Here is a 22,778-nt window from a genome sequence, read left to right as displayed (position 1 = left end):
TTCAGAAATATGGGGACAGTAAAAGTGAGGGACAAGCCTGTCCCAAGTCTTGCTTTGACCTAAGTGTCCTGCTAGGGGAATATCATGTGCTAGGGTGAGGAAAGATCTCCTGAACCTCTGGGGTATTACCAACCTCCTGGTGGCACCAGGCTTGGGGTCTCTACCTTCAGAATACAGGAGTCCCTCTTCCCAATAGATCCCATGGGACCTACTGATATTTTCTGCTTCCTCAGCAGCAGCTTGCTGTCTGAGGGGTTCAAGAGAGGGGCAGGTCTGCTGCTCCAAACCCAAGTCTGCCATGGAATACCCCCTGCTCTCAAGAACTCTGCCTACTTAGTCCCAAGTTCCTCTAGGACAGTTCCTCAACAGGGGCTCAGATCATCTCCCTCAGGATTTTGATCTTCACTGGGAGTTAGAGAGGAGGGCTCCGTCAGTACTGAGCTGTTTGGCCTGAGCCCTGGTGACAGCAAAGACACTGGCAGAAAGGCTGATAAATTCTGCATGGGTCCTAAACTCTACTTCAGCGCAGACTGAAGTTTCAAAATCATTGCCAAACAGACAGTCTACAGGTAGGTCTGGAGATTCCACAACCTTCTGAGGTACAGTTAACCCTTGTAGGAAAATAGGATCTGCTTCTTATGGTTACCCCCACCTTTTGCTTGATGTCACACTGTTTTTGATTAGTCTGACTGGGATCCTGCTAATCAGGACTCCAGTCTATCTGCTTTCTCCCTAAAGTGTTATGTCATGGTAATAGGTACACTCCAGATTGGATACTGGGGTACCCTTGTCAGTCCCTAGTATATGGTACACATGTACCCAGAGGCCTCCCAAAGGCTGAAGCATTTATTATGCCACCCATGAGATGCCATGCAAAATAGAACTACAGGCCTGCCATTGCAGCCTGTGTGAGATGGTGCCCCTGAATAAGCAGAGCACCCCTGCAGCTTTCGGAGACCATTCGCCTGGGTTGTCAGTGACGCAGCCCAACATATAGGTAGAGGTGCACTCTATGCTCGCATAGAATGCTGTCTCGAAAACGGCTGGAACAAACCATGTTGTGTTTGGTATCAAACACCTTGGAATCATACCTCCACACCGGTAACTGGTGTGGGAGGTATGATTCCATCCTTCAGAAGCAAGCTTCGAGGGGTCCCTGGTCTTCCTGGTTCCAGCCTTCTCGACCCGGACAGCACAAAATGGTTGCTGCCGACCAGAGGCACATTTCTACTCTCCTGCTGCTGAGCCAAGCTCGAGCAGAGGAAGGCAGCACAATAGGCATCCTGTCACAGGAGGGGTGGGACCACCTCCCAGACAGGGTTTATTGTATTTGAGCTGGGTGGGGGCACTTCCAAAGTGCCTGAAAGTCTGCACTAGCGGCACATTTGATGCCCATGTGCATAGTCCAGTTCAAACCAGTCCTGGGAGCTGTTTGCTCCTGCTCTGGTGAGAAACTGGACAAAGGACGTGGGAGTTACCGCCCCACTGTCCTGACCCTCCCCTGTGAGGGTCCCCTGAATCTGTCCAACAATCTCCCGTGGGTACAAAAGGGCTTACCGGGCTGTAGGACCCTAGCTTCAACATGGACAAGATTCCGATCAAGAAAGCACTGACCTTCGACTGTCTGGACACTCTGGACTTCGCTGGACTTCGACTGGGCCCGACTTTGTCTCCCTCTCTGTCCAAAGCATCGTCTGTGCCCGTGCACCATACAGGCTCTGTGCAGGACCTGTGGAGCATCAAGGACAACTGAAGTATCTCCCTTGGGGTGAAGGAGTCACTCCCCTGCATTTGCAGGTACCTTAATGCAACTGACCGGTCTGCTGATCCTGAGCTCCTACCGAGTCCAAAGTCTCCAGTAACACAGGAGATGGGTTCCTACAATCATTGAGGTTGAGCTGCCCTCTCACCAAGTTTGAGGCCAGTATCCCTTGTGGGGACCGCATAACCCGAACCCCTGTGCAGCGCGTACATTTGCAAGTGCATATGCTTGTGGGCGTTCCCCAATTAAGTGCATTGGGCTTTTGATAGCCCCATTCTCTGCGCACATTTCATGCAAAGTACTTTGGCCTCCTTGCACTCTGTGCCCTTCAAGCTGTGACTTTGTGAAACTGCTAGAGGTCCCCTTGTGACTCCTGTGCATTCGGCCTGTGGGTCCACTTGAGGGACAACACTGCTTTTCTTGGGCTACGCTGGTTGCTCCAGGCCTGCCCTGACTCCCCTTGCTTTGGCGAGTCCCCTGGTCCTTGCTGGGCCAGACCGTAACCCTCTTTGACCTTCTTTGTGGGCTGCTGCTGCCAACAGCCAGACACCGACCCCTCAGCACTCGACATCCTTCATGGGACAGCTCGTATCTGGCTCCTGATCATCCTCAACATCTCCTGGTCCCTGCAGCTGTAGAGTCAAGGTATCCATCTTCACACCAAAAGCACCCAACCTAGGTGGGCATTTGTCTACCGAGCCCCTGGTCACTCCTGAGTGATCCAGACTCTGTCCCCCTGTTTTCAGGCTCCTTCCAACAAGAATCCACCTGTGGGTTCCACTGGACACTTTTCTTCTTTCCAGCAGTGGCATTTCTTTGAAGACTCCCATTGAGATTGATGGCGGTTTCCAATGCGACTTCAGCCCTATGCACCCTGCTTTCCTGATATAGGTAACTTTGGTACTTCCATATCCAGGGGTGGGGTGGCTCTCCAACCTTCTATGTTCCAAAGGGTTTCCTCGTAATCCACTGGGAAAGGTCCTTAAACTTTAAAACTGCAACCGCAACTCTCCCATTAAAATGTACATAGCTCTGATCGGGTTCAAACGCTGCACCCTTCCTCCTGGGGGTCCCTACTTACCCACCTTGGGTGGTTCCTTGGGGTCCCAGTGATTCTACATCCTCTAGACACTGTCTTGACTCGAGTCGTGGTTCTTATACCACTATTGTAGTATATGGTTTGGTCTCCCCCGGGAGCCCACTGTGTATTAGTGCTACTTACATTTGTTTCTGTGCAACAGTATTGTGTGCTTTGTGTTTATCTGTGTGTAGCAGATACAGTGAGGTGTTAGATCTGGGGGTCTCTAGTTGGCAGGGTAGGTACCACTGTCCAAGTAGGGACCCTTGCTTCTAGTCAGGGAAAGGGGATACACTGTTAAGATAACCCCTCCTCACCCTCTAGGTAGCTTGGCCTGAGCAGTCTAGGCTATCAAAGGCAATGTGTAAAGTATTTGTACCAACACTCACAGTAACACAGTGAAAACACCACAGATTTACTCCACCCCAATTTTAGAAAAATAATGTATCTTTACTAAAAACTTCACAAGACCAAATACTACAGACAAACCAACATATAATTCAAAAGGTTACTTTAAAGATAGTTCAAGGGTTTGCAGAAAGTACTCCAGGATGTAAAAGTCAGTGTCCTGCACAATGCGACTCTCAATGCACAAAATGCGACACTCTCGTGCCCAACAGTACCTGTAGTTGCAATAAGGTTCCCAAAAGCTATCACAAGGAAGATGGCAAAGGTGATGCGATACTCCTGAGATCCTGGGGAGGCTTTGCAGCAGCCCTGCTTCACGCAGCAGAGGTGGATGTGCCGGCTCCGATCTGTAGGGGGAGGATGCGATGACTTTGGCTTTCGTTGCGTAGGTTTCTTAGGGGGAAGCTTCACGCACAGGTTCGATGCGACACTCTTCGATGTGGCACGATGCGCGGCGCAGCGTTGACTTCCGGCACCGCAGCTCTCGATGCGCCACGGAACGGGACTCTGCGTCGACGCACGCAGCGACTGGATACTTTCACGCACCGGCAGTGGTGCGGCCCGCAAACTGGTTCTGCGACGACCCTCGCAGCGTCAGGAATCTTCTCGCACCTGGACGATGCTCGACGCACTCGGCGATGCGGGGACTCCGGGAGCTGCGATGACGCCGCGATGAAATTCTCCTCGCACTCTCGTTCTTGCGACACGCAATCGGATGATGCGTTGGGTACCACTTACTCTTTTTCACGCTTCTGCTTCCCAGCTCCCAAAACACAGCAAAACGACCTCCTGAGGCCCCAAGACTGGGCAAGCACTCCAAGGCAGGTCAGAACTCCTTCAGCAGAGTTCCAGGGGAGCTGGTGGTGAAGTCCTTTTGTTCCTGGGACTTCTTAACAGGGAGCCAGCTCTTCTCAGGCCCTTGGAGATCAGAATCAAAAGAAGGGGACACAGCAAAGTCCTTCCCCTCTCCTTGGCAGCAAAGCAAAACAGCAAGCAGGCAGTCTTCTCCTCTTCAGTTCTTTTCAGCTTTCTCCTTGGCAGAGGTTTCTTCTTAGTTCCAAAGTGATCTAAAATTTAGGTGTCTGGGGTCCTCTTCTTATACCCCTCCAAGTCTTTGTCTCTCTGTGTTTCAGTGGGGGGATTCCCCTGCTCAAACCGGTTCCTGGGTGTGCTCTGCTCTGGAGCACCTGGTTCCTTTCAGAGTGGGGGGCAGGGTCGTTAGACGCTCAGCAGGAGGTGGAGCCTTCTTTGTGCCAGCAGAGGCAGAGTCCTCAGCCTGGCCAGCAGGGGGTGGAGCCAGCTTTGTGCTGGCAGGGGCAGCCCTATTCAAACCCAGGGACTACTCCTCCCACCCATCTAAAGCAGATCTCCCTATTCACCCTGCTGCTGACTCATCCAGGCTCCTGGAGCCACCTAGCCCATCACATGACACCAGTCAGCCAACCAGCACACGGGCACACAGGAAGGTTAAACAGGAGAATAGCTACTTTCTAAAAAGTGCTATTCTCACACAGTGAATTTAAAAACCATCTTGCTAAAAAGATGTATAATTAAATTCTGAACACAAAGATACCAAACTTGGATTTTCTATCTTGCCCTTATGGGAAGATAGGCATGTAAACAGCCTTCCCCATTCTATCCTATGGGCAAGATAGCCTCTCAGCAGTGAAAAACGAAAATGGCTGTAATTCACTACCAGGGCATCTTACACACCTCAGTACATGCCCTACCTTTCAGATACACTGCACCCAGCCCAAGGGGGTACCTAGGGCCACCATAGGGATGCCTGACATGTACAGAAAGGGAAGGATAAGGCCTGGTCAGTGGGTGCACTGGCCAGGTCGACATGGCAGTCCTGGACTGCACATAGGCACTGCAAGCAGGCCTAAGACATCATTTTAGCGCTACTCCTGTGGGTGGCACAATCAGTGCTGCAGCCCTACTAGTAGCATTTGAATCACCAGCCCTGGCACACGCAGTGTACTTTACTAGGGGCTAACAGGTGAAACAAATATACCAATCATGGATAACCAATCAATATAACAATTTACCAAGGGAGCACTTGCACTTTGACACTGATCAGCAGTGGCAAAGTGCCCAAAGCATCTAAACCAGCAAAAACGAAATCCAGCATAGCATCAAAAATACAGGAGGTAGAGGCAAAAAGTCAGGGGTAACCACGCCAAAGATGCCAGGTCTAACACGTGTCCCCTCCAGCTGAAAGTGGGGAGAACTACCCACCCTCTTGGGAGTTCTCATCGCTAAGGCGGAAAAACCTGGACAGACCATCAGCGTTGGCGTGTTCTGTACCGGGGCGGTGTTCCACCGTAAAGTCCATCCCCTGTAGGGAAATGGACCACCTCAACAGCTTAGGATTCTCACCCCTCATCTGCATCAACCATCTGAGGGGCCTGTGGTCCGTCTGAACCCGGAAGTGAGTCCCAAACAAGTAGGGTCTCAACTTCTTCAGCGCCCAGACCACAGCAAAAGCTTCCCTTTCAATCGCACTCCACCTCTGTTCCCTGGGAAGTAGCCTCCTACTAATGAAAGCTACAGGTTGGTCCAAGTTCTCATCATTTAGCTGTGAGAGCACCGCTTCCACTCCATGCTCAGAAGCGTCTGTCTGCACTATGAATTCCTTGGAGAAGTCAGGCGCCTTGAGTACAGGTGCTGTACACATGGCCTCCTTCAGGGCATCAAAAGCTTCTTGGCAGGCACTGGTCCAAATCACTTTCTTCGGTAACTTCTTGGAAGTTAGTTCTGTCAAGGGAGCAACAATGGTGCCATAGCCCTTGACAAAACGGCGATAGTACCCGGTGAGTCCTAGGAAGGCTCTCACCGCTGTCTGGGTTTTGGGGGGTTCCCAAGCCCGGATGGTATCTATCTTGGCTTGTAGGGGCGCCACCTGGCCGCTTCCTACCTGGTGTCCCAAATACACCACCGAACCCTGCCCTATCTGGCACTTACTGGCCTTGATAGTGAGGCCTGCACTATGCAGAGCCTTCAACACTGCGCAGAGGTGTTGCAAGTGTTCTTCCCAAGTGGAGCTGAACACAGCAATGTCATCCAGATATGCGGCGCTGAATTGCTCCAGCCCGGACAGTACCTGGTTGACCAGTCTCTGGAATGTGGCAGGGGCGTTCTTCAACCCAAAGGGCATGACACGGAACTGGAAGTGCCCCTCTGGCGTTGAAAACGCAGACCTCTCCTTGGCCCCATCAGTTAAGGCAATCTGCCAGTACCCAGAAGTTAAATCAAACGTACTGAGGTAGTTGGCAGCTCCCAACTGATCCACGAGCTCATCAGCTCTGGGGATGGGGTGTGCGTCAGTCTTCGTGACAGCATTGAGCCCACGGTAGTCCACACAAAACCTAAGTTCTGGAGTGGCACCTGGCGCAGCAGCTTTCGGTACTAGTACCACTGGGCTAGCCCAGGGGCTGCTGGAGGGCTCAATCACCCCTAGCTCCAACATCTTAGAAACCTCCTTCTTGATGCTGGCCCTGACCTTGTCAGCCACCCGGTAAAACTTCTGTTTCACAGGCATGCTATCTCCCGTGTCCACGTCATGGACACACCAGTTGGTGATACCGGGGGTCAGGGAGAACAGAGATGCAAACTGACCCAGCACATGGCGACAGTCCCTCTGCTGTTCTGGGGTCAGGGTGGGCGAGAGGACCACTCCATCCACTGACCCATCTTGCTCCTTAGCTTCCAGGAGGTCAGGGAGAGGATCGCTATCCTCCTCCAGCCCTGCATCTGTAGCAAGGAGCATTGTGATCTCAGACCTCTCAAAATGGGGTTTGAGGCGGTTCACGTGTAGGACCCTCATGGGGTTCCTGGGAGATCGCAAGTTGACCAGGTAGGTCACCTCACTCTTGCGCTCCACCACCTCATATGGCCCAGTCCACTTGTCTTGGAGCGCGCAAGGCTCCACTGGCGCCATCACCCACACCATCTGCCCAGGTTGAAATTCCATCAGAGTGGTATGCTGGTCATACCACCTCTTCATCTCATCCTGGCTGGCTTCCAGGTTCGCCTGAGCGAGGGCCCGGAAGCGCTGTGTCTGGTTGCGGATGGCCAGCACATAGCTGAACACATCCTGGGGGGTTTTCCCAGGGGATTTCTCCCAACCCTCCTTCACCAGACTGAGAGGTCCTCTAACAGGGTGCCCGTACAAAAGCTCAAAGGGACTGAACCCCAGAGACTTTTGTGGTACCTCCCTGTAGGCAAATAATAGGCATGACAAAAATACGTCCCACTTCCGTCTCATGGGCTCTGTCAGCCCCATGATCATGCCCTTCAGGGTCCGGTTGAACCTTTCAACCAACCCATTTCCTTGAGGGTGGTAAGGAGTGGTGAACTTATAAGTTACCCCACACTCCTCCCACAGAGAATTTATATACCTGGAGATGAAGTTGGTACCCCGGTCAGATACCACCTCTTTGGGGAAACCCAAACGGGAAAAGATCCCCATCAACGCACGGCCCACCACCGGGGCTGTGGTTGTCCTGAGAGGGATAGCCTCCGGGTACCGGGTGGCATGATCCACCAGGACCAGGATGAACCTGTTGCCTAAGGCTGTCCTGGGGTCCAGTGGCCCCACAATATCTATTCCCACCCGCTCGAAAGGGGTGCTCACTACAGGAAAAGGCTGGAGAGGGCCTTTGCATTTTCCTCCAGCCTTGCCACTTGCCTGGCAAGTCTGGCATGATTTACAAAAGGAAGCGACGTCCGTCTTCATCCCGGGCCAGTAAAAGTGGGTGGCAAGCCTTTGTCGGGTCTTGTCCTGCCCGAGATGTCCTGCAAGAGGCACGTCGTGAGCCAGACCCAGTAGGAAGTCTCTGAACCCTGCGGGTACCACCAGGGTACGTGATCCACTGGGCTCAGCAAACCTAGGCTCACTATACAACAAGTCATTCTCCCAGTAGAGAAAGAAGTTCTTCGGATCAGCACCTGCTGCCTGGTCTGCAGCCTGGTGCCGCAGACCTTCAAGAGTAGGGCATGTCTTCTGCGCACGGCAGAACTCCTCTCTGGAGGGACCACCCTCTTGCTGCCAATGGGTCAGCTCAGGTATGTCTCCCAGCTCAGCTACCTGTTCCCCTGTAGGCTCCAGGGCATCCCCCGCAGGTTCTGCTCCTTCCTGGACCGTGGGAACAGCGGGGGTGGACGCACCACGCCCCTTGCCCTTCTTCTTTCTGGCAGGGACCTGGGCCACTGTTTCAGGCTCCAGGTCTGCTTCACAACCCTGTCTGGCTGCCATGGACCGGGTGGTCACACAGACCCACTCAGGCAAACCCAACATCTCCAAATGAGCCTGGCGTTCCACCTCCTTCCACGGGGAACTCTCCAGGTCATTACCTAGCAGACAGTCTACTGGCATGGATGGACTCACAACAACTCTTAGAGGACCTGAGACCCCCCCCCACTCAAAGGGAACATGTGCTACCTTGCAAAGGCGCACAGAGTTGTCAGCTGACACTACTGGGTGAAGTACGTCTGGAACGATCAGCTCCTCAGGGACCCACTGACACCTGACCGTAGTCACACTGGCTCCAGTGTCCCTGAGAGCCTCCACCCTCCTCCCATTGATGGTCACCCACTGCCTGTACTTCTTAGTGTTATCAGGGACAGGGGTTTCCTGGACCATCTCTGTGTCTCCTAGAGAGACAAGGGACATAACTGCTAATCCCTCCATATCGCTAGAAATTAAATCCCCACCAAAAGCTACACTAGCTATACCCGGGATTGGAACACCAGAGGGTGCCTGGGATTTCTTAGGACACACAGGAGCTTTGTGACCCAATTCCTGACAGTGATAACACCTAATGGGACCCTTGTTATCCGACCTGCCCTTAGGGGGCCAGGTTGGTTTGGGTTTTGACTTGGGAGGCTGGGACTGGTTACCCTGGGAACTGTTTTGGGGCCCTTGTGAGAACTCCTTTTGGTTACCCTTGTCCCCCCCACTCTTCTGCTGGGGACCCTGCCCACCTTTGGCAATGGTACCCACAATTCCTCTGTGGACCCTGGTACTGGTCCAGCGGTCCGCCTCCTTAGCAAGCTCAATGGGGTCCGTCAGCTTGCTATCTAACAGATGCTGGCGCAGCTCTGGAACACATAGACTACTCAAGTGCTCCCAACTAATTAAATGTAACAACCCCTTATAATCAGTTACCTTGCTGCCCTTCATCCAACCTTCCAGTGCCCGCGAGTACAGATTCACACACTCCATCCAAGTCTCAGACTCTTTCTTCTTGGAGTTCCTAAACTGCAGTCTATACTGCTCTGGAGTCAGTCCATACCTGAGACATAAGGCCTCCTTCATATTGGGATAGGTCATGGTACCTGCTAATTCTAAGGGCTCTAGAGCACTCCTCCCAGAAGCCTCAAAATGTTTCCACAGGCCCGCCCCCCAATGCTGTTCAGGCACACCATTCATTCTCAATGCAATTTCATATGATGTAAACCATGCATAGATATCCTCACTCCTATTGTAATTCTGTACTAAATCCTTGGGGATATATACTTTACCCCCCTGCACTGGCTGTGCGCCGCCACCATTTGAACCGGACTCCACCTGCTTGGCCTTGATGTCCAGTTCTCTCATGCTCACTTCATGAGCCAGAAGCAATTTCTTCTCCTTCACCGCCTTTTCTACTTCCAATTGCTTCATTTTCATCTTCATTATTTCCAACTCATGGTTTCTCACCCTTTGATTCTCCTCCAGCTCCTCTGGAGTGAGCCCCCTACTGGAATGGGAGCTGCCCGCCCTTGAGACTGGTCTGCCCACGGGCAGATCTTGGGGAACAAAACCATCCTCTTCATCTGCATCATCTTCCTCTTGGGCCTCCCACCAGGCCTTCAAGACTTTTTGGAGCTCATCCTTTCTAGCTCCACTTTTAAAAGGGCAAACACGGTCTTTGCAGAATCGCTTGAGCTCTACAACTCCGTACGAATACAAATCCGCAATGGAAAACTCCAATTCTGCCTTCTCACTTGTTGCCACCTGAGACATGATGCTCTTGAAGAGTTACTCAAAAATAGAATCAAAAATAACACAGTATGTGGTTGTCTATTGGTCTGCACTTAAACTAGTGATGTACACCAATTACTGTGGGTCAAGTACAAATACAAGTTAAATCCTCACCGCTGACCACCAATGTTAGATCTGGGGGTCTCTAGTTGGCAGGGTAGGTACCACTGTCCAAGTAGGGACCCTTGCTTCTAGTCAGGGAAAGGGGGATACACTGTTAAGATAACCCCTGCTCACCCTCTAGGTAGCTTGGCCTGAGCAGTCTAGGCTATCAAAGGCAATGTGTAAAGTATTTGTACCAACACTCACAGTAACACAGTGAAAACACCACAGATTTTCTCCACCCCAGTTTTAGAAAAATAATGTATCTTTACTAAAAACTTCACAAGACCAAATACTACAGACAAACCAACATATAATTCAAAAGGTTACTTTAAAGATAGTTCAAGGGTTTGCAGAAAGTATTCCAGGATGTAAAAGTCAGTGCCCTGCACAATGCGACTCTCAATGCACAAAATGCGACACTCTCATGCCCAACAGTACCTGTAGTTGCGATAAGGTTCCCAAAAGCTATCACAAGGAAGATGGCAAAGGTGATGCGATACTCCTGAGATCCTGGGGAGGCTTTGCAGCAGCCCTGCTTCACGCAGCAGAGGTGGATGTGCCGGCTCCGATCTGTAGGGGGAGGATGCGATGACTTTGGCTTTCGTTGCGTAGGTTTCTTAGGGGGAAGCTTCACGCACAGGTTCGATGCGACACTCTTCGATGTGGCACGATGCACGGCGCAGCGTTGACTTCCGGCGCCGCAGCTCTCGATGCGCCACGGAACGGGACTCTGCGTCGACGCACGCAGCGACTGGATACTTTCACGCACCGGCAGTGGTGCGGCCCGCAAACTGGTTCTGCGACGACCCTCGCAGCGTCAGGAATCTTCTCGCACCGGGACGATGCTCGACGCACTCGGCGATGCGGGGACTCCGGGAGCTGCGATGACGCCGCGATGAAATTCTCCTCGCACTCTCGTTCTTGCGCCACGCAATCGGATGATGCGTTGGGTACCAGTTACTCTTTTTCACGCTTCTGCTTCCCAGCTCCCAAAACACAGCAAAACGACCTCCTGAGGCCCCAAGACTGGGCAAGCACTCCAAGGCAGGTCAGAACTCCTTCAGCAGAGTTCCAGGGGAGCTGGTGGTGAAGTCCTTTTGTTCCTGGGACTTCTTAACAGGGAGCCAGCTCTTCTCAGGCCCTTGGAGATCAGAATCAAAAGAAGGGGACACAGCAAAGTCCTTCCCCTCTCCTTGGCAGCAAAGCAAAACAGCAAGCAGGCAGTCTTCTCCTCTTCAGTTCTTTTCAGCTTTCTCCTTGGCAGAGGTTTCTTCTTAGTTCCAAAGTGATCTAAAATTTAGGTGTCTGGGGTCCTCTTCTTATACCCCTCCAAGTCTTTGTCTCTCTGTGTTTCAGTGGGAGGATTCCCCTGCTCAAACCGGTTCCTGGGTGTGCTCTGCTCTGGAGCACCTGGTTCCTTTCAGAGTGAGGGGAAGGGTCGTTAGACGCTCAGCAGGAGGTGGAGCCTTCTTTGTGCCAGCAGAGGCAGAGTCCTCAGCCTGGCCAGCAGGGGGTGGAGCCAGCTTTGTGCTGGCAGGGGCAGCCCTATTCAAACCCAGGGACTACTCCTCCCACCCATCTAAAGCAGATCTCCCTATTCACCCTGCTGCTGACTCATCCAGGCTCCTGGAGCCACCTAGCCCATCACATGACACCATTCAGCCAACCAGCACACGGGCACACAGGAAGGTTAAACAGGAGAATAGCTACTTTCTAAAAAGTGCTATTCTCACACAGTGAATTTAAAAACCATCTTGCTAAAAAGATGTATAATTAAATTCTGAACACAAAGATACCAAACTTGGATTTTCTATCTTGCCCTTATGGGAAGATAGGCATGTAAACAGCCTTCCCCATTCTATCCTATGGGCAAGATAGCCTCTCAGCAGTGAAAAACGAAAATGGCTGTAATTCACTACCAGGGCATCTTACACACCTCAGTACATGCCCTACCTTTCAGATACACTGCACCCAGCCCAGGGGGGTACCTAGGGCCACCATAGGGATGCCTGACATGTACAGAAATGGAAGGATAAGGCCTGGTCAGTGGGTGCACTGGCCAGGTAGACATGGCAGTCCTGGACTGCACATAGGCACTGCAAGCAGGCCTAAGACATCATTTTAGCGCTATTCCTGTGGGTGGCACAATCAGTGCTGCATCCCTACTAGTAGCATTTGAATCACCAGCCCTGGCACACGCAGTGCACTTTACTAGGGGCTAACAGGTGAAACAAATATACCAATCATGGATAACCAATCAATATAACAATTTACCAAGGGAGCACTTGCACTTTGACACTGATCAGCAGTGGCAAAGTGCCCAAAGCATCTAAACCAGCAAAAACGAAATCCAGCATAGCATCAAAAATACAGGAGGTAGAGGCAAAAAGTCAGGGGTAACCACGCCAAAGATGCCAGGTCTAACATGAGGTATTTAAGGTGTGTTATAACAATAAATACATGTTTATAACTAATGTGTGACTCTCTTTTAATTTAACCATTACATTAAGGTTGCATTCTGGTAAAACAATCTGCTTAACCTTCCTTCAAGACTAAGCCTGAAGGCTCCTCTCCACAGCTCCCACTTGGATAGCTTTCTAAGATTATCTTTGACCTCTGAAATCACCATACGGGTTATTTTGACTGGTGCAAGGTGCTCACTTTAATTAGTGGACATCATATACCAGGCCAACTTCTCACATTGGTGTGCAGCGGTTGGGTTTCAAGCCTGCATTGTTTTACCAGAGAAATCTTTGTATTGATTAACTGAAAACCACTAAGTACTAGATACATATAATAGTACCTCAGAATAAGTAAGTTCTACTGAACTTAGGGTTGGGTAAGTCAAGAGTTTAGCACACCCATTCTCCAACCTCAGAGAGTTTAGTTCCCACTTGGTTAGGTAGGTGCAAAACCTCACCACACTTAGTATGTCGTCATAAGGAGATGCCAGTGGCTCTCTGCCCTCTAGATACAGCGAGCTTTCAGTCCAAGAACTAAAAGCCCTGTGTGCTTCTAGAAAGCTGAAGACAGGGAGCAATGCCAACACCCAACGCCTCATAGAGACCTTACTGCTTGATGACCTTAGGAAGACCCCTGGGTCAGATGAACAGGAGAAGGTGGGTGGGGCAGGGAATGAGGACAGGTCAGGAGGTGACACCTTCTATGAACAAGACTCAAACCCTGGCCGGGAGGAACGAGATGGTTCACACCTGGACAACTCAGATCTTCAGGGAGTTGCTGAAGAAGGCCAAGATGGCCCCCTCTTCACCCCTCCTGGAAGAGTGCAGAGTTTACCAAGGAGATCTAGATCTCGCTCTGCAGAATCATGTCACTCAGGACAGTCTGTAGGGACCTCTGTATCTAGCAAGAGGGACCACTCTTTTGATAGGGAATACCAATTTCTTGAACTTGATAAAGCTAGGTTTAGGCTCAGGCAAGACCAATTGGACCTGGACAAAGAGTCCCTAGAAGTCCAGGGAGCTGGAAAAAAGTTGGGACTAGAGTCCCATGGTGGCAGCAACAGTGTCCCTACAGTTAAAGAACATTTTTTTGACAATAGGACCCTGAGCAACATTGTCCCTCTCTACCATGTTGGGGATGACATCCATAGATGGATAACTGCTTTAGAGAGGGCCTGTAAAGTTTAGAAGGTCCCTCAAGAGAAGTGGGCAGCTATCTTGTGGCTCTCCTTTGCTGACAAAGGAAGAGATAAGCTCCTCACCATTATCTATATAACTTAATTGTATGATTACTTAAAATCCTTTACAAAAGCAGAGCAAATAGATACAATTTAAAAAAGATAAAAATAGAATAGATACAATCTAAAAGGGGGGTTAAGATACAAAGATGCTATCATGGTCACCAGTACATAAGTTACTTTGTGCAAGAAAAGGTACATTTAGAATTAAAACACATGTAGGATATAACATACAGAGGGTGTACAAAGCTACATCACCAAGGAGGGCTCAGTCTATTAAATATCCTGTTACTAATACAAGTTAGTGTAGACAGTAATAGTATTAAAAGTGTGATGCTGTGCAGGTAATCCGTGAATCATAAATTATTTTATTATCAATTCTCGGGTTGATCGTAAAGTCATTCCAGCAACCACATAAAACTTCCCAATTCGTGCGAGCTCCATCGGCACTATGGTGGTATAAATATGCCTTAAGGTCTCCTTGCATATTCCTACGCCGTTTTGAATGAACATGGTTCTTAAGTACAAACGCCTTGGGGACAGCAAAGCTGGGCAACAGCAAATGACATGCTCCACAGATTCTGTATGGTATTGGCACAAACAACATCCAGTCCCACTTAACAACCAATTTTTTCAGTGAGCTCTATAATCTTGTATTGGCAAAGTTAAGAGCCTCACCATCATGACATTTTGTAGAGCCTGCCTTCCCAGACCTGCTTTTAAGTAGGGTTGGCATGCAGTTGTTTCCTATGAGTTAATAAGTCTCTCTGCACCCTGAACAGGTCTGATTTGTTCAAGGTCTTGTTGCCTCGAGATATTCTTGCCACACTTTTTTAGCAGGTTCTTTAGACTAGGCTTTGTTAATGGTATGTCTGTTAAAAGATCAGCTGTTAATCCCAATGTTTTTTTGGCCATCAAGAAATACCTTGCCCAGCAACTGGTATTGTCTGTGAAAACCACCTGTAGCGCTGACCTGATTGTACCCTGACATGCATTAGTCATGTTATGTTGAAATTTGACTATATCTTTTTTGCATTCAATGTCCATTAATGTGATGTTAAACTCTAGTCGGATCAGTGAACGCCTAGTCGAATATGGGAGCTTGAAAACTTTTCTATAAGCCATTATGTATAGGCCCTCCAATTTTTTGGTCAGCAAACCAGGGAAAGCAAGGTTGCCATAGCTGAGTGTAGACATTAGGTTGGCTTGCATTACTCGTCGGATCCCATCCGACGAGTGGCTTAAAAGCTTGTGGTATTATTTACACAAGCCATATGTTAGCTTGGCTGCTTTTGCCTCCAGTGCTTTAACCTGTAGTACTGGTCAGCAGGTATCTGAGAATTGTACTCCCAGGTAGGTGTACTTGTTGGTCGTGGCTATCCTTAGAGGGCCCAGCGCTATACCAATGATAGTTTTTTTAACTTGTGGCCAAAGATCAACACTTTTGTTTTTGTTGCATTAGCTATGAGTTTATTTTCCATGTTATAGAAGTGTAATGTCTCTAATGCCCTTTTCATACTTATTCTTGTTTGATCCAATAAAACAAGATCATCCGCATACTGCATAATCGGCGGTCTGAAGTGGCCCAATTTTGGAGGAAAGATGTTAGTTTTTAAAAGTGCCTCTCCCAGGTCTGCGGTACATAAGTTGAACAGGGTGGGGGCTATCACACAGCCCTGTTTTAGCCCCCTGTTCATGAAGATCTTGGCTGTTGCACATGTGCGTGTGAGCCAGGTGCCAGTGTAGAGTGATAAAATGGCCGCAAGGTGTTTCCTCGGTATACCCCACCTAGCCAATTTTGCCCACAGTATGTTTGGATCAACCCCATCAAAGGCAGCACTGTAGTCCACAAAACAGGCATATAATGGGGAAGTGGTGGCTCCAGTTGCCTTGGTTGCCAGGTTTGAAAGCGCAATGGTGTTATCCATGGTCTACGGGTTCGGCAGAAAGCCGGTCTGGTATTGCGGGATTGTATGTTTTTTTTGTTATCCACGACTCTAGCTCTTTCAAGAGCACTTTAGTGAATGCCTTCCCTTCCACATCCAGTAGTGCAATCAATCTATAATTCCCCGGGTCGGAGTTGTCCCCCTTTTTATAGATAGGTTGTAGGATGGAACCTTTCCATGAATCCGGTACTACAGAATTGTTATAGCAATGATTGAATAAGCCCTAAATGTGGGGTGCCCAGTAATCACGATCTTCCCTGAAAATATACCCAGGCAGCCCATTGGGCCCTGGTGCCCCATCCTTCCTGATTCCCTGGAGGACAGATAGAATTTCCCTTTCTGTTTGAAAAGGATCCGCCACGTCACTCTCTTCATATTGGTTGTCTTCTACCTCCACAATGTTTGCCATAGGTGTTTTTTGATCAAGATATAGGCTAGTTGCATGAGCAGCCCATTTATTAGTAGGTACGACATTATGGGTGTGGTGGCCGCCATTTAGTCCATTGACATGTCTCCAGAATTCCGTACTCTTGTTGGGTGCTAGTAATGCATAAATATTTCTCCATTTTTCCTCCATGCTAGTTTGTTTCAACTGCCAAGCAATTTTTTAATGCATTTTTCTTGCTGTCTTCAAAAGTATTTCCATCCGAGTGGACTTTTCCCTCATATGCTGTGACTCTGACAAGCGGCACCTCTTTTTGCTCTCAATGAAGGTTTTGTTGTCAGTGAAATTGAATTGCCCCTGTGCAGTATATTTGCTATTTTAAGTAAACTGCCTTCCTGTAGACAAGGCATTGGATAACAAAGCCATAATTTCTGACCAACTACTCTGTGGACCAGTTATGCATATATTCTGTTTCCATTTATTATACTTTGCCCGGCTTATGGGGCCCCATTTGATTTGTTTTATTGAAGCTGTTTCATTAAGTAGATTGAGCATTTTGCCTGCAGTTAGGTGCTCCTCATGCATCATGCTACTAGTATTAACGAGAACAGAGATTTGATGGTGATCACTTCCGGCAGTGTGCAGTACCTTATACTCTTCGCATCTCCTCAACAAGTTCTTACTCAGGAAGATATAATCAAGCTTGGAGATATTTTTGAATGTAGGTTGTGTATTCATTGTCAGCTGCCCTACATTATTCGCAGACTCCAGAGTAAATTCAATACAGGCTTCCATGAGATTTCGACCGCGATCCACTTGATTTTGCTCCGGGTCGCATAGATCTCTTATGTTAAAGTCCCCAGTGGTAATACATACATGTCCTGGGTTCTCGTGGAGATATTCTCTAATCAACCCAATAATGGTTCTGATGTTTATGTTTTTATCCTTTTTTTTGGGTTGACATAAAGATTAATTACTCCAATAGTGAACTGGGTGCCCTCTACTCCAAACCTGTTTATGGTTATAATCTGTACATCAAGTGAGTATGTGGGCCGTACCTCGATTTGCAATTGCAGATTTAATTTTACAAATATCTTGATCCCACCACTCGGTCTTCCAAAGATGTGTTTTTTTTCTGCTGGCCATTGTATGAATGGCCTGGTAGCCATTGATGTAATTGGCTGTTTCCATCCAAGTTTCCTGCAAACATAAAATGTCTCCTGTCTTGAGGAATTCCATAGCTTCTTTATTGGCCAGGATCGACTTACGCCCTGCCACATTCCGGCTTATTAGCCTGAACTTAGTACTTATTGTCGCCGCTTTAGTGCCTCTGTGTTTGTTTGTTTGAACCCTCCGTGGTAGGTCACGCTGTTGTAGTCCGTGCGAAGTAGGTATTTTTCTTATTCTAGGAATTTCCCCATCCCTTGGTATGCAATGCCGTAGTAAGCCAGGCCCAATCTTCTTGTTTGTCGACCTGAGGAGCTCTCACCTCCATGCAATGTCTGGTAGCAGTGCCCTTATGTAGCTCAATTTTAATATCATTGTTGAATGATTGGCTCGAATTTGATTTTGTACCCCTTAGTGTGCTGCTCTGTGGAGAAAGCATCTCTTGGTTTTGTAGCCTCTGAAGTAGCACTTGGGGGAACTTTTCAATTGGACAATTGTCTATCCGGATACCCCAATCCTTAAGTGTGTCTGTTTCTGCCATGATGTTTTGAATATCTGATTTGTTGAGCCACTTTGTTAGGGTCGACCTATGGCCTATCCAGGTATAGTTTTTAAAGTGCACTTCCACAAGTTGGGCAGTTGGTAAATAGGCCAGTGAGGGTATACTTGTCAGAAGATACAGAATATTTGAGAGATTTAGGATGTCACCCGGGCCCATTGTCTCAAATTCAGGGGTGAAAATCAGCATGTGCTCCACGTCTGCCAGGAGATCTTGAGCCAAGTCATTTTCCACACCCTCGTAGCTCGGCCCATGAGTTATTTGATCTATGGACCTTGTATGGCCATTATTCCAGCCGGACACAGCATTTGCTTCCTTATCTGTTTTAATGTTAGGATAACAAGGTTGCTCAGGTGTCTGAATCCTTTTGACCAGGCAGTAGAGTCTTCCTTGCTTGTGTAATCTTCCTTGCTTGTGTAGGAAGTGCAGTTGCTGTATTTTGGGCTTTGCATTGGCGTTCCGTATATGGTTGATGGATTTTCAGTAAGCCAGGTTCCTTCTCTGTTGCTAATGTCAATAACTCGGTTTTATCACCTGATTGCATTTCAATGGGCATCTGACCTATTGAGTGAGAGGTCATTTTGTTGCTGGTCCCTGGCCTTACCCTTGATTCCTAATTTTCATTCCCTCTAAATGGCACTACTGTGAGGTCGTGACTTTCTGTTCCATTGGCTATGTTGCTATGATTAATGTTCACCACCTCAGCGTATGATTTTTCATGTGGATTTAAAGAGGTGTGGGTGTTGCAGTGTAGTGAATTTTCCTTGTGTAGACCTTCCATATGCTGCACATTCGGGCATATTTGCCAGGGGATTTCCTGACAGTTATTCGCATGGGATACTTCGGATGTGGTACTGTTTCTCATTTGGAAGATGGGATAGATCATAAGACCCTTTTTAGTGCTTGCTTTACTAATGTCAGCCTGATTGCCGGGTTGCATTGAGGAGTTTATTGTTTCATGCTTTTTTTTGCATGAATCTCATCCCACCTTTCCGTTTGTTTATTTTCAAAGTTTTCTGTAGTTTTTTTCTTTTGCCATCTGGATAACTGCCCGTCAGTTGCTTTTTGACCTATGTTCTTAGTTTGATTTCCCTCATCTATGCTAGGTGCAGGACTGTCCCTTTTGTCCGGGGACATGCTGATGTTTGTATCTGTTTTGCCACTTGTAGCCTCTGAGTCCATAGCTGTTGATATTGTTATAACTCTGGGGCCGCAGTCATGGTCCCATTTTTCAGAATATTTCCTATTTTGTGTGTGATTTATCCATGCCTCACTACGTTGTTTAAATAATGTTTCCAACAAATCAGGAAGTGTGGTTAATTTCTCCACTATTGCTTCGCTAAAGCTTTTTGCTGGGCATGTGATGCTCCCTATGCCATTTTCACTGACAACCAACTGGTCAACTTTGTAGCTGATCATATCCACTTTTTCATTAATTATGAAGACACTTAGTGCAAGCATGTGTATTAAATCCACCTGAATCTCTAGTTTGTGTGATTGCCAAGAGAGTGCCTTTACTGCTGCCAATAAGGACGAGTTTATTGTATTCAAGATGTATTCAGGACCATTCTTATTATTTATATCTTGTTCGTCACTCTGGGTCCCGCAGTGTCTGCCAGTTGTTGCTCCTACAAAACCCTCTCCCAATGGTTGCAGTTTGGGATCTGATGTAGCTGTTGTTTTTATTAACTCTGGGGTTACCGAGTCTGAAGTGCTAGCGGCACCAAATAGTTGTTGTATTTGTTCCCTGCCTTGGTTTGTGGGCGTGGAGCAGCTCTGAGTGCTCCCCTGACAGCCAAGATTGATAGAATCATCCAGTGTGTCCTGATGCTGGTCATTTAAATGGTGGACTAGAGCCTCCATCTCAAAAACGTTCTTGTTCCAAGTATGCCCGCTGGATGAATGTCCCTGTGGTGGACCCTGCAGTTCGTTTAATGCTTCAACATCATTTATGGTCGATGATATCTCAATGATTTGCTCTGGCCCATGTTCCTCCAGGTCATGGCTATTATATTTAGCGGCGGCATTTTTGATGGCATTGCTGGCCGTATCTGCCAACTCTACTGTTTCTGCGAGTCTCGTCATCTCTGTAATTAATGTCTCCTCCAGGCTGTCATGGACTGTGCTATTTATATTGAGGGGGTTGTCCTTGCCCGGCGTTACTACCTCCTGGCTGGTTGAAATAGATTTTGGCCTGTTTTCTAGTGTACCCCCATATTTCGTCTTATGGGCCTTCTGGACGCCACGAGCTTATGTTTTTTGCCTTGTAAAATATTGATGGATCTGGAGGCCCCCTGTTGGTTTACGGGCCTCTCGGTTTTTGTTGGTAATACTCATTTTCCTAGCAGAGATGCTGTGTCTACGGGCCACAAATACCTCATGCAAATACTTCCAATTAATGTGAAATGTAGAGGAATGTAGCCTTACCCTACGTTCCCACGCTCTTGCCCACTCTCTTGCCTTCTGCTGCCTCAGTTAGCTATGTTGGGTCGCTATTTGAGCATGTGCTTGATGAGCCTGTGCTGGCTGATACATTAACTCAGTAATTCAGGTTGGATTCGATTGAATCAGCCAAGAGGTGCCACCTGCAGTCCGATTGTATGTAGTGACTCCAAGAGGCGGTTAGATTGAATAAATCAAGTAAAGTTAGACTCCAAACCATTCTACACCACTCCAGTAATCTGTGGTCCGGAGTTTGAGTGGGTACTAAATCCAGATTATATATGATGATGGATAATTATAGAAGTGTCGCCTTGGGATATTTCCCTGTTAGTGCGCCCAAATCAAGCTTGCAGCACTCGCTGTACAGCGTTTTGCCTCCCTTCAGGCGGTGAAGATGACAATGTATAATATACAACAATATACGCTGAGTGAGCAGTGTGTGCGATATGGGCAATAGGTGTAGGCAATAGAGCTGTAGGAAATAGGAGCTGGTCTGAGCCGTTGCAGCCATTCTCCTAACCAGTAGAGAAGAGGATGCTGACAATTCTCCGTTCTGAAGAGTGCTCTCATTGATGGGTTTTTCTGAACCACTGAACAGAATAGGATTAAGTTCAGAGACACCCAGAAGGCACAGAATCAGGACTGGGTAGACTTTGTGGATAGTACCATTAAGGCTCTGGAAGGCTGGTTGCTAGGCAGCAAAGTGAAGGATTTCAAGGGATTGTGTAATTTGATTATGAGGGAGCAAATCCTCAATCATTGCCAAAATCAGTTGTTGCATCAATACCTGGTTGACTCTGATCTGACTTCTCCCCAAGAATTGGGAAAGAAGGCAGATAGGTGGGTCAGAACCAGGGTAAATCAGAGAAACAAGAACCATGTGGTGACCAAAAGAAGCAAGATGCTAAAACTTCAGATAAGGGTGGGGACAAGGGTAAAGATGACAAGTCTTCATCAGGGCCCCAAAAACCTGCATCTGGGGGGGAGTCACAATCCAACAAAGAAAAAGGCAAAAAGAAACCTTGGTGTTACTTATGTAAAGAAAAGATCAATTGGACAAAAGATGCCAATTGTCCAAAGGCAATGGATTCAACTCCCACCACCACTGCCCCTAAGGCAACTGCTCCCCTAGTACAGTTTCAAGTGGTGGTACAAAGAACAAGGGAATAGTAGGGTTAACCTTGGGCTCTGAGATGGGATCTGACTTAGTCAGAACTCCAGCTCAGGCTGTACTTGTCTGTGATGGTGGCATGGATATTGCCACCTTATTTGCCAGTCTCAGTAACCTGGGCAAATACAGACAGAAGCCTTTGATTAATTGTAAGGAGGCCATGGCATACAGGGACACAGGTGTGTCACTATGGTGACAAAAGATCTTGTGGACCCTGAACAGATCATACTTGGTGAGATGTACCAAGTGACCAATGCTAACAATTTCAGGACTGATCATTCCTTGGCAGTTGTTAATTTCAAGTGGGGAGGAGTAACCGGTCCAAAAAAAGTTGTGGTTAGCTCAGATCTTCTGTTGGAATGCTTATTGGGCAATGATTTGGAGACTTCAGCCTGGGCTGAAGTGGAACTAAGGACTCATGCAGCAATGCTGGGCATATCTGCAGATGTGTTTGCTGTGACCAGGTCACAGGACAAACTGATGTCTACTGGACAGGCCCTGGGTCCTGAAATAATAGATCAGGTGCCTTCCAAGAGAAGGAGCAGGAGGGGTAAGCCTGTGTCTTCCTCAGGCTCAGAGAGAGGATCAGTCTCTCTTGAGGGAGATGATCTCAGTCCCTGTGAAGGAACTGTCTCAGATGAACTGGAAACTGATCAGGATAAGTTCTTGGGGACAGGGGGCACTTCCAGGGCAGGACTGAGCCAAGAGCAACACACCTACCCCTCTCGTGAACCCCTCTCTTGAACCCCTCAGACAGCAAGCTGCTGCTGAGGCTGCTGGGAGTGTCAGTGGGTCCCACAGGATCTATTGGGATTAGGTACTCCATTACTCAGAGGATAGAGACCCCAAGCCTGACGCCACGAGGAGGTTGGTCATACCTCTGATTTTAGGGGTTTCGTACTCAGCTTGGCACATGTCATTTCCTTAGCAGGACACCTAGGCCAAAGTAAGACTTGGGACAGGCTTGTCCCTCACTTTCACTGGCCTCATATGTCAGAGGACACCAAGGAGTTTTGTCGCTCCTG

Source organism: Triturus cristatus, chromosome 5_1 (assembly GCF_964204655.1).
Source record: "Triturus cristatus chromosome 5_1, aTriCri1.1, whole genome shotgun sequence".
NCBI lineage: Eukaryota > Metazoa > Chordata > Amphibia > Caudata > Salamandridae > Triturus > Triturus cristatus.
The sequence above is the reverse complement of the archived record's forward strand: the minus strand, read 5'-3'. Positions refer to the sequence as shown.